At 39.6% G+C, this 11231-nt stretch overlaps 1 protein-coding gene across 3 annotated transcripts in view; it reads right to left on the bottom strand.

The window, feature by feature from the left end:
- Positions 1-11231, bottom strand: part of phkb (phosphorylase kinase, beta) — a 103289-nt gene that overhangs the window by 88935 nt on the left and 3123 nt on the right. The gene's annotated exons all lie outside the window — the stretch shown is intronic.

The following is an 11231-nucleotide window of genomic DNA, read 5'->3' as shown; positions in this document are numbered from 1 at the left end:
AGCACTGCTTCATCAATATTAGACTTGGAAATAAAAAAACAAAACAAAAAAATCCCTATAGATGTATGCCTTTGCAACCACAGAAGTCCCAATTTCTGTCCTTAAAAGTTGTAGTGTGTACTGTGTCCAGAAAAGTGTTAGTGAACAATACTACATACGAATACATAATACATATAAATCCCATCACACAGGTTATCTCGGTATGTCATATTAAATTCACATTAACATGTGAATTTATTCTTCCTGAAACACTTGAATTGGGGTTTTTTTAGAAACACAAAATGCACGATCAGCCTTGAAACACCACGAGCTCTTCTAGTTTTGACTGTAAGAACCGAAAAAGTGATCCTGACTGCGTCTCTAAATCAGCAAAGCCGATTCTTTTTAAATACGACACATCACTCTTTGTACTTGTTTAATTCATTCACCTGCTCTGCTGTAACTGCACCAGTGTGAAGTCTTTATCATGTACATAAATTCTTACAAAAAGCAGATTAGAAAGCCACTTATGGTATGCACAGCAAAGACACCAGTAAGATTTATCTAATCCCCCATCTCCCATTACAGAAACCAGGATTCTTGTTTACAGCATGTCGATCTCCTGTAGTGCTACCATGAGATTCACATTTCATATTTCACTCAGATCCAAAAAATTGGTACAGACATTCATGACCCCCTTTGGGTGAATTTTAATAACTTTAATCATCCTTTGACATTTAATTTGTGTAATCAGATCCAAGGTTTTACTTTTCCATTGATTTATGACCAAACAGCTGTATAACTATTAAGACTGAATACCGCTGTCACTGCAAGCACGCCAGCACACATTTACCATTTAGCTCAAAAACACCACTGTGCCTAAGTACAGCCTAACAGAGCTGTTGGCAGTACTGTGGACTTTCAGTCTTGTTAATAATTTAGACGTTTACTCTGCTTGCCCCCTTCTTTTCTTTTAATTATATAGAGTCTTTTAAAATTGCAAAAACAGAATTAAATGTCTAACACTTGGTTCCTGATTTACAATTGAAACTTTTTTCATTTTTCCAATTAGAAAATGTCTGCAACTAATTTTCACAGGATTTTTAGACATATGGGATAAAAACCAGGCTTCCCAAATGAATGCTATATAAAGCAATACATATTGTTATGCTATAACCCAGACCACTAAAAGCATGTTTGCAACAGAATTGAATCCAGCAGTAGACATTTTCTGACCCTATTAATAAGCAATACTTCCTGTGATGTTGGTGTAAGAGAAATAAAAATTCCTTGAATTCCAACTCTACAGTGCCAGCATCAGCTAGTATAAAGAGAGAGTGCCACCATCTATTAATTATTTTGGTGTCACCAGAGTGGGATGCGCTACAGCAGGTAATGACCAAGGTCATTTCATAAGGAAAAAAGGGACATTTTTCAGCTGGAGTCCTGACTGTGAAAGTCTGTCTGCACTACATGGATGAGCAAAGATAAACTAGGATGGTTCAAGTTCATCAAAGTTCATGCTCAGCATTAGTTATTGAGGACTGAACAACGGTTCAAAGATCTTAATACAAAAACAGATCATAGTTCTCCAATAATATATGCTGAAATATTGCATAGTCAAACAGAAGGGCTCTGGGAGAGTAATTTATGTCTCTCACACACACGCACATGCCCACACACCTCTCCTGCAGAGGTCCCCTCGCTGATGACTAATCTGTCTGGAGGGATCACTTCATTTTTCATCAGAACATTATGCCGACGCAAATGAAGGGGACATCCATTCTGCACTGTCGTTTGTTTCAGAGCAAAAGAGAGACGGACAGGAAGGAGAGTGATATCGAGAGAGACGGAAGGAGACACAGATGAAGGAAAAGAGATCAAGAAGAGATGTGTCTGTTTGAAGGAGAAAAAAATATATGTGTGTATGAATAAAAAGTAATGGCTACTGAAAGCGGGACGAGAGGGTGGGAATGTCATCTGTGTGTGTGCATGCATATGTATTCAGTCAACTGAAAATGGAAGTCACATTGGCAGTCAGATGAAGAGGCTGATGGGGTGAATTAGCATTAAACAGAAGGACATTCAGAGGATGCTGTCTTTTGCCAAGGCCAATACTGTAGGTAACAATTTTTTAAAAAGTGAAACGGGTGTACCAAATTCATTGGGCTACTTCTTTGCTTGTGCTCCACCCTTCCATCAGGTTTGATGATATTCAGCAAAGCATTTTAGTGCAACCTTGCAGACAGTAAACCAAACAGACAACACTGGGTTTCGTTCACCTGCCCACAGTCTGCATATTAGAAAATGGACAAAGTCCCTGGTGCAGAAAAGAAGAGAGAAGCCAATGTCAAGGTGCTGTAATCCAATATATTTTCTAATGGCCAGCAAAGGGCAAAACGTCTAGTTGCAAGAACATGTGCAGTTGTAAAAAAAATAAAAATAAAAATAAAAAGTCTCTGAAAAACAGACACTACTGCTCATTTCACTATAACATGATGTTTTTTTTTGGTGAGTTGTGGACCTATTAAGAGTAAAACAGGCAATAAGTAACACATGCTTCAGAGCAACAGCCAAAATGCTCAAGTCTAGCTTAAAAAAACAGGACTTCATGGGTGATGCACAAAGCAACTATTCCCATCTTGTGAATATAGTTCATTCTCCTTTCCCTCCTTTTTGACCTTTTAAACACTGGATACAAACAATGTTTTATAATACATCTGTTAAAGAATCTACTTCAACTGCAACAAACAATCAAAGTCAAGCAGGATAAAATGAGTGGAGATTCTTTGCTATTGCTCAATTTGAAACTGCTAAGGTCTCGAGTTTCCTCTTCTGTGAAACGGTGCAGTGGAAGTCCTCAATAGATGCAGAACATAAACAAGAGAGAGCTTAACATTGTTCAGTCTCAAGCTGCAAGTTTCTCTGGATGCAAATCAACTGTTGTTAGGAGTTTTCTGCCTAGCCATCCATCAAGCTAATGTCCCACTAAATCAGCAGCTAATGTCTCAGACGCACACAGTCTGCTCTTTTACAATGGGCCATTTCACTGCACCGACAGTGTGGAGAAAATGAGAGAAGATGATGAGAAAGAAAAAAAAAACAGCAATAGATTGAAAAGCAAAAAAAAAAAAAACAAGTGCAAAAAGATGGAAGAAGTCAGATGGTATCTGAATAGTTCCACAGCAGATGCTACAAGAGAAAATACACAAACTTTGATATTCATCATTCATACCAGTCTTAACAATAACTTCTCTACTCCTGCTGACGCTGAGATAATGGTTGCTGCAATTCAACATCTGTGACACGAGCTACTGTTGGATGAAAAACAAATGCACACACAAAGCCACAAAAGGACCTGCTTGCATCTCAATGCTAACAGAGTAACCACAGTTAACAGCACTTCTATAATGTACAATACCTTTTATAAAATATGTAGTAAATATACAGTTGTAAGAAAAGATTGTACAAACTCTTGGAATGTTCTACATTTCTACATTAAATTTAGTACAGAAATATAAGATTCTATTTATATAACATTTATATTATGAACTAAATTGTGTTTTAGGTTACATTTATGTAGAAGTTTAGAAAAAGGCTTCACATTCTTTTCCTGTAAATTTTATTGAAGCGTGAGATAGGAAAGGTAGACTGATATCAATCTAATACCTGTAGGATGATTAATTCATGAGGTGACCTAACCATAAATTCAAGAGGCATGAGGGAAGAGCTACATTGGATCCCCCAAGAAAGAGTTACAGCATGTAACACAAACCCTGTACAGATCAACCAATGAGATATGTGTTAATTTGTCATAAATATTGAATAATAAAATACTGAATATGGGATGCTGATCATTTTTAACGCAGATTTTGTTAAATCCTGAAAGCCTTTTTTCTTGCCAAGAGAATGAAAGAAATAAGGCAGATGACAAAGACAGATAACATAATTGGAAAAGCAAGATATAAGAGAGCAAGACAATCTAAATTTGTAGTCAAAGTGAAGATAAAAGACTGCAATAATTGAAAAAAAGGCGTATTCTTATTCTCTCTTCTGTAATCAGTATGAGGCAGAAGGCAGAGCGATAGTAACCATACCTTCTGCCTCCTGTTTTATCAGGGAACTGGCTGAATCAGTGAAGTGTGTGCTCAATGCCACATAAACAAGAAACCATAGAGCGGTTACAAATTTAAAAAAAAAAAAAAAAGTGGAGAGAAAGAGAAGGAAAGAGAGAGGAGATGGAGTGATGAACCATGAGAGATGGAGGTAAACCTTCCCTGGTATTCTTTTCTTGATAACACGAAAACAAGCCCCCAATCACAACAGCAGCGTAAGCTTAATACTGCTGCCTTTGACTGAGCTAGGGGTGGCAACAAAACAACAACCAAACAAAGAGAAGGAAGGAAAAATGTAACTGGTTTGTTTGTCATTGTCACCCCAGCCTCACCCCTCTCCACCCCTTTTCCTCCCTAAAACTGAAAGAAAGCAGGTATATTGGCAAGCGGGTCTGGGTACAGGCGATAACAATGTTGGCTTTGTTCCCTGCTAGAATTGGACAAGCGCTTCCAATCGGCCCCCAACACAACAATTAAACAAGCTCAATGTTCAGCGCTGCGTTTTCGACATACAGCTATCTGGCAGGGGCTTTTTTCTGTAAATCTATGGGGTCTCAAAAGAAGCTGATGCTGGAGGCACTACTGCCTTAGCTGATAGCAGCAAATCGGTTCCAACTGAGAGCTACACCTGTTGCACACTAAGCACCGTTTATTGTCTTCAGTCATTTTCCAAACACACATAAACATGCCGCCTAATGAAAAGCCACCAAGGGCACATTAATGCGCACACAAACTGCCACAGGAGCACACACATGCACACAGAAGCTGCCCCGTCTTCATCAGGGCTGACCAATGGGCTGTGTCATATCTGCCACGAGTTTGTTCATGTGAGAAAATGGTGCACCCAGCCTTTAACAGATGCTTTCACACAAAACATATTAACAATCAGCACCTGGTTTAGGGGCAGTTACCTCTCCTTTTCCTTGTGTTTCAACTGTGGAATGAAACAACGAGACAAATAAAAATGCATTAGCTTACTTCAAAAGCTGCAGTTCATAAAGCCTTAAATAAATCCGGCGCCTGAGCTAAATCCTCACCCAAAGCTGTGATTTGTCTCAGTAAATGTTCGCATTTTTTACGGCTATTCTTCTTTGCCCTTTAACTTTGGTATTATTTAACATTTACAATGTGATCATCTAAATGTAAATGACACATATGTCATTTTACTGTGTTTAAAATACTATAAAACACCTGGGCAAACACAGAAATGTTTGTTGTGCTACCTTTGAGTTAAGTACCTGTAGTAAACACCAACCTGTTGCCAACATCTGATCCACTTCCACACGCTTCGTAGCGCTGAGCTTGTCAGTGAGTGACTTGACTTAATTTAGATTCATTTAACAACTTGTTTGTAGTTGTCAGCTGTGCAACTGTTTAATATCAAGAAATCGGTTGCAACCAGTCCAGTCAATGCAAGCTGGAGTAAACAAGAGGCAGCAGAGGAAACTAATGAAGTCAAGGTTGTGTAGCTGCAAACAATGCACAAAAGGTTTGGGGAGATTTGTAGGCGAGGCTGGAACTACAGAGAAAAAGAACGAATGCTTGTTATACCTTTCAATCATGCATTATAACAAGGTGTGAAAATTGCCTCTTTGGTTTGCTGCACTGTGATGCTTGGGTCCATGGGGAGAAGCTGAGCTCTTCTTTAATTTAGAGCTGTGTATGATCACAGTTATTGATGCAAACAGCATGAATCCATGAGACAAGCTATTCAAAATCATAAACAATGACTCAAGGCTAGGAGGAAAGGCAGGAGTTTACAGCTTTTGAATAATTAGCCTGTATTAACATTGACCTGACTTGACATCACAAGTGTGGTTTGAAATGCACTGGGCTGTACCCAGACCCATCAGAGATGTCATACAGTCTGCAAGTGCAAGTGTACTTTGCTCAGCATTATTAAAAAAAAAAAAAAGGTCCTAATGGACAAAGAAAATTATTTTAAGTGATATTAAGCAAAAACTGGCAGCAGTGCTCAAGAACAACTTGAGAAATAGTACAAAGTCTCTAGATCCCAGTCTGAATATCTGAGGGATGCACTTGTACAAGCCCAGTTGCCAGAGACTCCACGCCTATAAGCTACAGGCCCCAAAGAATCCACTGCTAATGTCCTGGTGCCAGACACGACAGCTTGCCCTGATGAGTCAAGAGCGGTTTTGGCAGCCCAAGGCATGCCTACACAATATAAGGCAGGTGGGTTTAATATGCAGACTGATCAGTGTATATATTTCATTAAAGTGTAATACTGTCTTCTGGCATTTGCAGATGTGCTCCTTATTTTTAGGAGAGGCTTCCACTAGAAAAATCCTGCAGGAGATCCTGTAGCCTAGTTTTCACTTTTTGCAATTCCAGGTGAAAAAAAAGAAAAGAAGAGAAAGAAATGCTAATGTAGGTCACCCTGTTTTTAGATCTTTGTTCACGGTCACTGCCAGGAGAAGGCCACAATTTTTGTATATTCTGTAATCCCTTAAATGTCATAAGCAGAGGAGCATCTTTTACACAACATCAGTATTTCTACTTCTACACAGGAAATCTGCGCACAGCCAGTCGAAGTTGCCTGGTTGTACTCTGCAAAACAAACCAACAGAATAAAAATATGAAAAACACCAACTGCACTGACATTTCTTCTAAGATGACACGTCCATTTAGCTGCTGTACATTAGGTTTTTGTTATTTTAAAAAGAGCAACGGAGAAAAGTCCAGCTTATTTCAACAGTGGCAGCATCAGCACTGATCCTCAGGGACAGCATCCTGAGCTGCATTACCAGAATCCAATAGCCTTACACAGCCAGAGGCAACACACGATGCTGCCTCCTGCACCCACCTCTTTCTGCTCAGATGAAGCAGTGTGTTTGGCTCTCTGGCTCTACTTCTATTGATTTTACTGTAAAATACAAAGAAAGGTGAATCCAGTTTATCATCAGAAGGCAAAACAAACATAAAGAGACAGTTTTCTGTTGTTTCATATTTCGCTTAGATTACTACAATACGTGTTGACCAGCTAATAACGACAAAATGCCACCTTATTACCCATTTTGTTTAACTGTCCTCACATTCTCATTAAGGCCGCCAAACACAGAACAGTCTCACGGCAGACATTCTGACAGTCTACGAGATTAATAACAGATGCCTTCAGTCTAAGTGTTGCAGTGCCTGAACTCTGCAATAGTGTACAATGGCTCAGAAGTATTATTTACAGGCACATCTAAGTAGAGCAGAACCAACATTAATGCTATTGGTTACACCTCAGCAATTTATTAAATAAGCCAAAAGCTGTGTCAGGAAAAAGGTTATCGCTAGACACACCGATATCCATTTGTGAGGAGCACAGCAGCTTTACAGTCCCACATTTGACTGCAATTTGCTGTTTAGCCTTCTGCCAGCTTATTGTCCCTGTCACACAAACATTTATGAAACCAATAAATGAAAGCAATAAAAAGTCTAATCTTAACTTTTATAGAACAGCGGGCTAGATTACATACAAACGGGTGATCTGAATGAATTCTGAAATTGAGGATGCTAAAGCTGTGTGGCATTGTGGGGAGGTGCCTGTGTGGACTGGGAGGTAAGGCTGGCAGCCACAGCGCTGCACTAACAGCTGCAGGTAATTCTGTAATCAGCACTAATGCGTATTTATCTCTCCTGCAGTGAGGCTGGTGCCTCCTTATTGATTACACATTCTAGAATTATCACCTGGACCAAGCCACACAGGCTATCCATAACCAAATTTGTGTGTCTGTAGCTCACAGTTAGTTTCAAACTAATGAGACAAGCTTCTGCTAATGTAGGCATGATTTTGCGTATATGTTCAATATGTTGGGATCTTCTCTGTTAACATCTTCGACCTCCTAACCTTGAAGAACAAGCTTTCGCCAATAAGTTTAGCATATACGTATACTAGGCATGATTTCCTTTCCCAACCACCATTCCCCCCCCTCACCCGCTGGCTACCGTTTAATGTTCCAGGTCTGAGTACATTTCAGTTATTCTCTTTTTCTCTGTAAATTTTACCCCATTACTCTGTCTTTTCTTTATTCTGAACTTAAAGGCCTTTCAATCCTCTCGCCCGCTCGCTCTCTCATGCACACGCATGCTTTTGAAGACAAACGCTCTCACAGAGCACAATGAGGTTCATGATTTTATGTATTTTGTGGCTGTTTTTTTTTTTTTTGAAAGCACAGAGACACTGTCCTCTCACACGCCTTATAGATTGGTGAATAATTTTCAGCCGAGCTTCACAGAGGCAGTTGTCCGCAAGGAAGGGTTGGAGTTCTGTGCTTTTCTTTTTCAATCATACCAGATCAGTACCAGGGCATGGTACACTGCAATCACACAGGTCAAAAGAAATTGGCATCAGAGGTGAAATGTGCTCATGTATCAGTATCTGTACTGCCTAATGATAGTAAACCCTAAAAGGCTCTGAAGCAGTAATACACACAGGACAATTAAATGACTTTCCAGACTCAGACAATACCAACCGAGTGATGAGTATCTGACATTTATAAAATGTACTCTACAGCTTTAGGTATTAGTTACCAGGATTTGTTTATTAGCTTTTGGATTATTTTGATTTTTAATACAACTATTATATTCTAAGAGGCTATGGTATATAGCAGCGGTCCCCAACCTTTTTTGGGCCATGGACCGGTTTATGTCCGACAATATTTTCACAGACTGGCCTTTAAGGGGTTGCAGATAAATACAACAAAATAAAACCAGTACCGGTACCAAAAAACAGAAGATTTATTCATAACACACGGGGAAAGACCCAGGGAAACCGAGTTAACCATAAAAACCAATAAAAACCCTGAAAACCATAAATTTCACACCCAAGCCTCACCTCTCGCGGCCCAGTACCAAAAGACTCATGGACTGGTACCGGTCCGTGGCCCGGGGGTTGGGGAACGCTGGTATATAGTATTGTCACAGAGTATGTAAAGAACACTGCACTATAGGCTTTTTTTCTTAATGAGTACTTTTACTTCTGGTGCTATAATTGCATTTTGGTGCCAATACTTCTTCTTAGCTCTGTCCAATATTGAGGTTTGCTAAAGTGGGATAGTTACTTGTTGCACATTATTTCAAACCGCTCTTGCTGCTTTTACTTAAGTAACAGATCCAAACACTGTTCTCACCACTGCAGCTCAATGCATGCTGCGGTAAATGCTCCTGCATCTCTAACATCGGTAAACTCCCATGTCTGGCCTTTATCCTGCCAGCTGAGAACAGTCTCTCTCCAAACAATAATGTATGTCTGCAAGATGTAATCACTATACCCAAGGCTGCAATTTAAGAATATTGGCAATGACAAAACAAATGCAGCCTTTACTGCCGCATACAATAGCTCAGCAGTGTTGCCAGTGGGCCACAGGTTTATGGAGAGGAAAGGATATCCAGTTATAGAACACTGTAGGTTTTTCCAGTCCAACCTCACAGTAAAACCAGCATTTAAACTGAATAAACCTTAAAATAAAACTCATACAAATATATAATGACACGTTGTAAATTAGGAAAGTATAGTTTGAAACAGGTACACAAGACTGAGATGAGGACACATTTTGAATAATATATAAAAAGAATGCCTAGGCTATAATACCTGTCTTTCCAGGTCTTTTGGAACTTTCTACATCATCTTCTGTGACATTTAAAAGGGGAGCTACACATTGAAAACACTGTTGTTGGTTGGAGACTGTTAAAGCTGAGGTTAGAGAGATTATGTTTAAATTCCATCATGATCATGCCTTAACACATGCAAACTGATGCTCTACTGAGATTACAGAAACAGTGAAAGGCATTACCTAAGACAGTGGTTCCCAAACTTTTTTTGCTGGGCCCTCTTTGTTTTACAAGAAAAATGTTCGCGCCCCCCATCACGTAAACCCCCCCACCCCCCGCACAAACACATCCTCCAACCACACACACCCATATTTTGTTTTCAAACTCCATTGCGCTTTATTTCACACCTCAAACATTTAGTAAACAATTAAGCAAATACAAGTAAACTGCAATAAATTACAGGTAGTAATAAAATCCACTACTAACTCTGTTACACTATGCCCACACCTACATGGGTATTTTTGAAAACGCAGCTGTTTCTATGCGTTTGGGCCTTTCCTCCACATGTAAACGGCGTTTTGAATCACCGAAAATGGAGATTTTTTAAAACTCCTTTTCTGCGTTTACGTGTGGACGAGGAATACAGAGTTCGTCACGCAACATCAAAGGTATGTGCCTTTTTTCACGTCACGCTGTGCGCCACGTTATTGTTTACATGAGATGAATTGCAGAATGGCAGATAGAGACAAAATACTGTTACTGTTAATCTTACCATCTGCAGGTTTTACACACTTACATATACACATGCAGTTACTGTCCCTCCATTCAGAAAGGCAGAGGCGTCATGGTGTAATTATTTTATGTGTAGTTGTTTTTTTTCCTGCGTAATAATATTCAACATTGCTATCAATACATTTTTCAAAAAATGCCTCTCTGTGCAAAATGGGTTCAAAAACACAAAAAACTGTGGGATACTGTTTGTTCGTGATTTGGACCGGGGGAACAAATCGTGGCAGGATCAGGCTGATGTTATTTGTATCCCGCTGTAACTTTACTGTATTAAGAGCTCACATCTCCAAAATGTCAGGAGTAGTTAGTCATTACAAGAAGTGTTTGTGAACTAAAAATCAAGAATGTGGGATACTGTTTGTCCGTGATTTGGAGAGCCCAGCGCGTGCTCCCGACGCAGGGAAAACCAATTCTGCAGGGGAGACCCACCTTGGCACTTGTGTAGGTGAAGCTAAAGGGAAGATATGCTTCAAATATGTTAGGAAGCATATTTGGTGATGCTTCATCTCCTGCTTTGCGTTTGTGTGGGAGCCCCGTTAAAAACCTGTCCATTATGCTAGCAGTGTCCAAGCATTCCTTTTTTTTTCTTTTCATACGCCCCCCCTGCAATGGCTCTGCGCCCCCCCTAGGGGGCGGGCTCCACACTTTGGGAACCTCTGATCTAAGACATTGTAATAAACTTTTTCTGCGCAGTTTTAAAATATTAAAAGCCGCCACTAATTTCAGTGCAGGATTAAAATGTGCACTGCAGTTATACAGTGAGAGAACATAAAAGATGAAGTCAAACCACTA

Source organism: Pelmatolapia mariae, linkage group LG1 (genome assembly GCF_036321145.2).
Source record: "Pelmatolapia mariae isolate MD_Pm_ZW linkage group LG1, Pm_UMD_F_2, whole genome shotgun sequence".
Classification (NCBI taxonomy): Eukaryota; Metazoa; Chordata; class Actinopteri; order Cichliformes; family Cichlidae; genus Pelmatolapia; species Pelmatolapia mariae.
Note: the sequence above shows the minus strand (reverse complement) of the source record. Positions and strands in the feature narration are given on the sequence as shown.